The 7,855-nt window shown below is 37.7% G+C and overlaps 1 long non-coding RNA gene across 1 annotated transcript in view; it reads right to left on the reverse strand.

Annotated features, from left to right (window-relative positions):
• Nucleotides 1-5,415, reverse strand: part of LOC116583101 — a 36,668-nt gene extending 31,253 nt beyond the window's left edge. Inside the window, exon 1 of the long non-coding RNA XR_004282611.1 lies at nucleotides 5,363-5,415. This is a non-coding gene — a long non-coding RNA (uncharacterized LOC116583101). The remainder of the gene's footprint in view (nucleotides 1-5,362) is intronic.
• Nucleotides 5,416-7,855: the final 2,440 nt, after the last annotated feature.

Genomic DNA, 7,855 nt, shown 5'->3' on the forward strand with positions numbered 1-7,855 from the left:
GATCTCCCAGGATACACGTTAGAATCACCTGACAGGAAAGGATATAAGAGGAGATCTATTAATATATTCTAGTGTCTAAATCCCACCTCAATTAAATCAGATTTTTAAGGTTAAATCCAAGTGTCAGTTATTTAAAAAAATAATAATAATTCCAGGCGCACCTGGGTTGCTCAGTTGGTTAAGTGTCTGACTCCTGATTTTGGCTCAGGTTATGATCTCAGGGTTGTGATATTTGCCCCATATCAGGCTCCACACTCAGTGAAGAGTCTGTTTAAGATTCTTTCTACCTCTCCCTCTGCCCCTCACCCCATGTTTGTTTTCTCTCTCTCTCTCTTTCAAAAAGAAAGAAAGAAAGAAAGAAAGAAAGAAAGAAAGAAAGAAAGAAAGAAAGAAAACAAAATCCAAGTAATTCTAAAGTGCTATAAGAATTAAAAGCTCCAATTACTGAATACATTCTACTCTAGGCAAACTTGGATGTGTTTGTAGAAAAGGTTGGGGAGTAAAGGTATTATGGACAGTTTTACTGTATGCCATAAAACAGCTTCATCAGAAATTTCAAAAAGAAAAGTAAAACACTCATAGTGTTTTCTACCAATATATTGTCCCACAGATGAAAGGTTTACTGCTGTGGCAAACAGAGGATCAGAGTGTTAAGATAAATACCACAAAGACAAATGATACTTTTACTTTCATTTTCTGTATTTGAGTTATTCACATATCTTTTTACACTTACAGATTTGAGCTATTATGCCATTAAATTTTGCATAGGATATAGAATAATATATTGTTATCATAAAACTGTAACTTTAAAGTCAACTTAATTTAACCTGCTGCTCATTTATTCTTTCCTATTCTCTTCTTTTCTTTCTTTCTCTTAAAATATTTTATTTATTCATTTGGAGACAGAGGGAGGGGCAGAGGAAAGGGAGAGAGAAAATCTCAAGCAGACTCTACTTTGAGCATGGGACTCATCATGGGGCATATCCCATGACCCCAAGATTATGACTTGAGACAGAAACAAGAGTTGGATGCATAACAGACTGAGCCACCCAAGCGCCCCTCTTTCTTTCTTTAGAAACAAATGTCTAATTCTAATAATTGTCCATCATAAAAGAATTTACTGTGAAGAAGAAGCTCATATGTATCAAAGACTCGTCATCTTCTATACACAGTATTGCGTGGAGTTTATTATTAAAACACAAAGAATATCTATAATTGATAAGAGTTTACACATGAGATAAAACATTGTCACAAGACTAAAGAAAAAGCCTCATGAAACTGGTGTTTTATAAGATTTAAAGATTCTTTTGACAGCAGGACAAAACACCCTGACACTAGTTAAGGCAGAACTCTGCCACTATTTATAGCTCCAAATGAGAGAATGCTTCCACAGGAAGCTACACAGAAGGGTAAACCCTGGGCAGACTGACAGCAAGCTGGAGCTTTGGGTAAGGCAAGCAGGATGGGGGTAGCTAGAATAAATTAATTCATTGCAGACTGTCCAATTTGAATAATTAAACGGGCTCCAGGGCAATGAAGCTGTCTCTACCTGTCTGGTACCTGACCCTGGAGAATGGATCTCAGTGAAGGAGGTTGAGGTGCATGCAGAATGAAGGTCCTGAAGAAAGGTGTGTGCTGAGGAAAATAATGTGGGCAAGGATTTAGTACACTGCTTGCAACAGGGATTTGAGAGTTTCTAGCTATGAGTTTAAAATTGGATCAAGAAGACATTTGTGAAATATTATATGAAAATTCTCTTCTGGATGTCCCAACATCAGTGTTGAGCTCACTTATTTGGTGGTATTTAAGTGGCCTGAACAGTAAAGGAGATTTTCAGAGAACAGGGCATGAGTTTCCCTAAAGAGCAGAAAGAACGTTTTATGGTGACAGTAGAAAAGAAGAAACCAGGTAGAAACATGAGGAGTCACTGAAGGTATGCCTGTAACAGGTTCCAATTTGTTTAGTGTTAAACGGAAGAATGAATCAGTCATGGCAGGGGACCTCCAGACATATTTGGATTGAATTATGCAATGTACTACATGTGTAGGTTATGTTTGTTATGACGATATTACAAAAATTTGATTAACTACTAAATAATCAAATTAACTACTAAATAATCTATTGTCAAAAAACCATTTTTTCAGGTTCTCTGGCCTTGATTAAGTAGGTCTCACATTTGTTATACTTTAGAAATATTAAATACTAGGGCTGGACATTTATGTATTAACATCAGTGATTTTTGATTATTGGGTTAGAGCAGTGGTCCCTGTAGCAGCCCCACTGATACCAAAGTGTAACAAGTTCCAGTATTTGTACAAACACAATACATCAATGACCTTTGTTCACAGTGTAGAAAGAAGGGATTAACATTTATATAAATAGGAGCACCAAGAGAGGCCAGAGTGCATCAATATGGTTTGTGGCTTGAGAGTAGTGAGAGGGCAAGGCAGAGAGAAGTACCCTCATTTGCTGGACCATATATATGCCCATGGTGTTATCTTTAAATTGGAGAGTTGTACCTCACTTTAGGTAAATGGGAATTACAGAAAGACTGGTTTTTGTTGGGTACATGGTGAGGGTGCGGAATCCTCCATTAGTAGCTATGTGCCATGTAATGAAGAAGTAGGAATGCACTTGGCACTGACCCTGAGGGGCCTCCCAGGGGGAGGCGATAGTTTGGAAGAAGTTTTAATTTCCCAATTTTTTTTTTTATTTCCAGGATAAGCATCCGCTGTGTAAATGTGTGGTATAAAATATGTGGAAGAAGGCTGAGGGCAAATCCAACAGTTACAGATAGTTAAAGCATGTGAAGCTAGTTCAGTTAAATGCATGTATATGCTGGAGGTTTATGGAAATATACAAGGGGCTAGGGTGATGGGTTTAGATTTTATTTGGCATGTAGTCTTTTGGTGAGCAAGGGAAATAGGCACTGTTTAGGATGAGAGAAACTGAGGTACTCTTAATCTAGTAAAATTACAGCATGCCAATTTAGTTTCTAGTCAATAGTCCATTATTCTGAGTTTCTGGGTAGTAAGGGAAAAACCTCACAGGTCCCCACTGGGCCTCCTCCTACATATCCACCTCCCATTTTGCCTCTTAGAGGTCAGGATTCACACTCAGTAGAGATGTCATTGTCAAGGCAGTTTAGGGGTTCAGGAGTTCAGGAGACCAGAGTGTTAATTCTCTCCTGTGGGAAACGCGATCAGCATGTTCCTCCATAAAGGGGTGCCTGAAATACAGACAAACCAGATATGACCTCTCAAATAATAACAAACACTAACACCAAAGAAGTGTGTTTCCTGAGATAAGCTTCTGCCAAACACAAAAATACATGCGTACCCCCAATCTGAAAAGTGCAGCTTAAATTGGCCTGTCACTCTATATACCCTAAAATCGGGCCCCATCTGGATGGTATCTAATCCCTGGAGTTTAACGAATTAGTGCTATTCATTCTGAATATTCAGATGCCATGAAATGTGGTTAGGAAAAGATGAGGCTACTCCAGCAGCCCGTACCAGCTAAAAATCAAGCTCACCAACAGGCCGCAGTTCTGTCCCCCCCTGCTGCTTTTGCGGTGATCCGGAATTAACTAGTAACCAAGAGTAATCCCTCCAAGATGCTCTCCAAGAATCAATAGTGCCCTGCTATCCTGCTAAACTCACTAATAAAACTTAAAGATTCTTCTATAGGTAGGACACAACATACTGACACTAGATAGATGAAAGGCAGACCTCTTTGATACTTGTGGCCCAAAATAAAAGAAGGCTCCCATACGGGGCCACATAGAAGACTGCCACCTGGGGCAGGGTACCAGCAACCTGGAAACAACATAAAGCAGCTTATATTATGGCAAGTATGTTGGGATTAATTAGGTGTTTCAAGCTCCTTTGTAGGCTAGCTAATTTCATGGGCTCTAGGACATGGAGGCTGTTCCTAGTTGTTCCATACTTGGCCTGGGAGTGGGGCCAGGGAACAGATGGTGGGGGTGGTTGGTAAGATGAAACCATGGTGGCCGAGAGTGTAGGAATCTGATAAGGCAAGTAGCTAGGATGGAATTTTAGCAAATAGCTTGAAAAGGGCAATTGAGTGTTTTCAGCAATGACATCAATACTCTGTCAAGGAAGTACTTGTAAAATATGGTATTAAAACAAATGCCCTTGATTCCATTATTCTGGCCACTTCAGTACATCAGTGAAACCTTTGTTAATACCACATATTTGGAAAAATGCTGTATATTTTATTCCCTCTTTGATTTTTAAAAAAATCACTCTCCGTTTCTCAGGATTCAGAGTAAATAACATGTGAGAAAACAAAAGGAGTAGTTTCTTTTTTCTAAACTTATTTGTTTGTTAAATACCAAGATAATAGGAAAATTGTCTTGTTTACTTTTTGGATTGGTGTTAAACATTTCAGAAAAAAGGAATTCTAAAGATGTCTGGTAGATTTTTTTCTTCTGCTGGTTAATTAGTATTGGTCTATTTGTTAGTCTGTCGAATCCAAAATTCATAGAACTCTATTTAGTCTCCTTCTTTTAGCCACATTGCCTTCTCTATCCTTTTAGGAATATTATAACATTGTATTTTAAGGTTGTAAATGCCCTTGGAAATCATATAAAGTAGTTCTGCCCTTACCTACAGTTTCTATTTCTGCAGTTTTGGTTCCCTGTGTCAACTGCCATTCTGAAGCACATGATCCTTCTTCTCTACCACTTCAGAGGCTCAAAGTAGCCTAACACTACATCACATTGCTGACCTCATTGACCTTATTGCGTCTCATCATGTAGGCATTTTGTCATCTCGCATCATCCCAAGAAGAAGAGGGGTGAATGAGTACAATAGCATTTTGAGAGAGAGACCCCTTTCACATAACTTTTATGACAGTATACTGTTATAATTATTCTATTTTATTATAGTTATTGTTGTTAATTTCTTACTGTGCCTAATTTATAAAGCAAACTTTGTCATAGATATATATGCATAGTAAAAAACACTTAAATAAGGTTTGGTACTATTTGCAGTTTTAGGCATCCACTGGAGGTTTTGGAACATCTTGGAATGTCTTGGAATGTATCCCCCACAGATAAGGAAGATTGACTCCATTAGGATATTCTCGTATTTACAGGAGGAAACTATTGTATCATTTCATCATTCAATCATTCATTCATTCAAGTTATAGATCCTATTATTTTCAGTGCCCAAAAGGTACGAACAACTCAAATATCTGTCAAAGAATAGATAAATATGGTATATGCATATAATGAAATATTCAGTAATAAAAATACTGCAATGCCATATGTGATAAAATTGATGACCCTTAAAAATATTATGCTAAGTGAAAAAGCTTGATTAAAAAAACACCATACATTGAATGTCCAGAAGAGGAAATATGTAGAAACAGAAAGTGGATTAATGGCTGCCTAGAAGTGGTGGTCAGAATAGACAGTGCCTGTAAAAGAGGGTAGAAGATTCTTTCTGAGGTAATAAAGGTGTTCCATATTTAGATTGTGGTGATAGTTACGCAACTCTCTAAGTATACTTAAACTCTTTGAGTTGTACACTTAAAATAGATGACTTCTATGTTATGTAAATGAAATCTTGGTAAAGTTGTTTAAAGAATTGTGGTCTAAATCCAGAATAAGAGAACTACAGAGAAGATATGATAATGATCAAAATTCTAGTAGTGGTAAATTATAACATACCATAATAAGCCCCCAAAAGGCATGATACCTACATCACTGGAGCTTATTGTATCAAATATTAACATAAATGAACCTAAAATTGCCACTGTGACATGCGACTATGCCAAAGTGCATGACATTTTCGAAGACCTATGAGAGGGTCTCAGACTGAGTCTCAGACTTGAGTCAAGGAGATCGACAGACTCAAAAGACATTTCTGCTGATATCTAAAAAAGAAAAGAACTAGGCTAAAGGGAAAAGATGAGCATCCCAGGCAGAAGGAGCTAAGTCCTGGGATGTATATTATTCACAAGGCCTATAGAACAGACCAATGCACCTGCAGTACAGAGAATGGAAAGGGATGAACCTGGAATGTAAGGTAAGATTCCGATCACAGCCCAAGAAGGATTTATCCTAGAATCAAGTATAGTATTTTAAATAGAGGAGGAATCATTATCAGATCCATGTTCTGCAAAGATCCTCATGACTACAATGTAGACAATGGATTTCAACAGTGCCAGAGAGAGAAAGAGCATGTTCCTAGTGCTAATTGTTATAGTTCAGGAGAGAAATGCCATAGTACCTTGAATGAAGGTGTAGAAGCAAAGACGGAAGAACTGGCCAGATAAATGACGTTTTGGGAATTAGAATCAGTGGGTCTTGTTGATTGATGAGGCACAGACTTGACAGAGGAGAAGTAATCAGAAGTAACCCCCAGCTTTCTTGCTCAGGAAGTAACTTGAATCATGTAGCTTGAATCATCAAGAAGATGAGATTGGGTGAGGGGATTACAAATTTCCTTTAGCGTTTCTTGAATTCGAGGTACCAAAACATTCTGTTTATGTAGCATCTTGATATTGAAAAGAATTTTGAAAAATTTTGACTGAAAGCCTAGATAGTTCAGGCTTTATTTGTGTTTGTGGGAGTATTGTGTCAATACAAGTTAACCAAAGTCCTTGAGACTCTTAATGGCACATTAGTGATTGTGCTTATAATTTTAAAAAAATAAAGAATTTTAAAGCGTTTTAGAAGGACAGATGAAAAAACAAAAGTAAGCGAAGAACTTTGCCTCTGTGGCCTCCCAGGCCCTCCTTGGTCTTCTCTACAATACTTATCTCCTTTTTCTACCTGCCTCACGGCTTAAGTGTCAAAAATCAAAATGAAACTTCACTTCTTGTTCATTATTTGCAGTTTCCCAGAATCCACCATGTTGCTTCTTATCTAAGAAGCAACTTTTTTGTTTGTTCGTTTGCTTTTCCCAATGCTCTTCCTAATTCCCAATTTACCCTGTGTTTTCGACTTGTATGCTAGAAGAGTCACAAACGCACACGTGGCTGGGATGGGGTAGACTCTTCTCATCAATTCTCCCATCACACATCATGTCTGCTTTTTCCTTCAGTGCATAGTTTTGTAATCATCAGCTTCTGTTTCTCTTGTCTTCATTACTCTGTTAGTACCCTGTGTCTTACTCAGTCTTACATTATCAATATTTAGCACAACAGCTGTTATCCAGTTGATATCTACTACATTCATCACGTGGAATGTCTAAAATAACATTCCTCCCTACTACCTAGTTTTGAAGAGGTTGGGAAACAAAACTAAGATAAAGGCTAGTGACAAAATACTACTTTAATTGCCAACAAAGTACACATTCTCAGATGCTTATATAAGCAGGCACATGGACCTACTAATGTCAAACTCCTATATTAGGCAAACGTACTCACTGAGTCACAGGAAACACAGGGGTAAACCACTGTAAACCTGCTGTGTAGAGGAGCTGAGACAAGCCTGCCATTGCACTAACTGAACTTCATTCAAGAATGAAAAGACCGTGAGTGGGAAGAAGCATTCTAATAACAGGGCTCATGATTGTGCACAGTATAATTGAAAGCAAATCAGTAACACTTACCTTGGAAAATAGTGAAGGCTTAAAATAGGCAAGAGGAACAAGGTTTCTGGAAAAGAACAGCATCACCGTTTCATCCCAATAGGTACTATTAATTTAAAATATGTATTAATATATTAAATATTAATCCCCCCAAATGACTTTCATTCCTTATGTAAATTGAATTTCTTCAGTGGTCACTCATGTATGGCAAATGTAACCTTCAGCAGGCTTATACTTAGAGTAATTATTCAATTTTAAGCTTCACTGTTCGGTTTCGTGTGCACACCCAC

Source organism: Mustela erminea, chromosome 2 (assembly GCF_009829155.1).
Source record: "Mustela erminea isolate mMusErm1 chromosome 2, mMusErm1.Pri, whole genome shotgun sequence".
In the NCBI taxonomy this organism is placed as follows: Eukaryota; Metazoa; Chordata; class Mammalia; order Carnivora; family Mustelidae; genus Mustela; species Mustela erminea.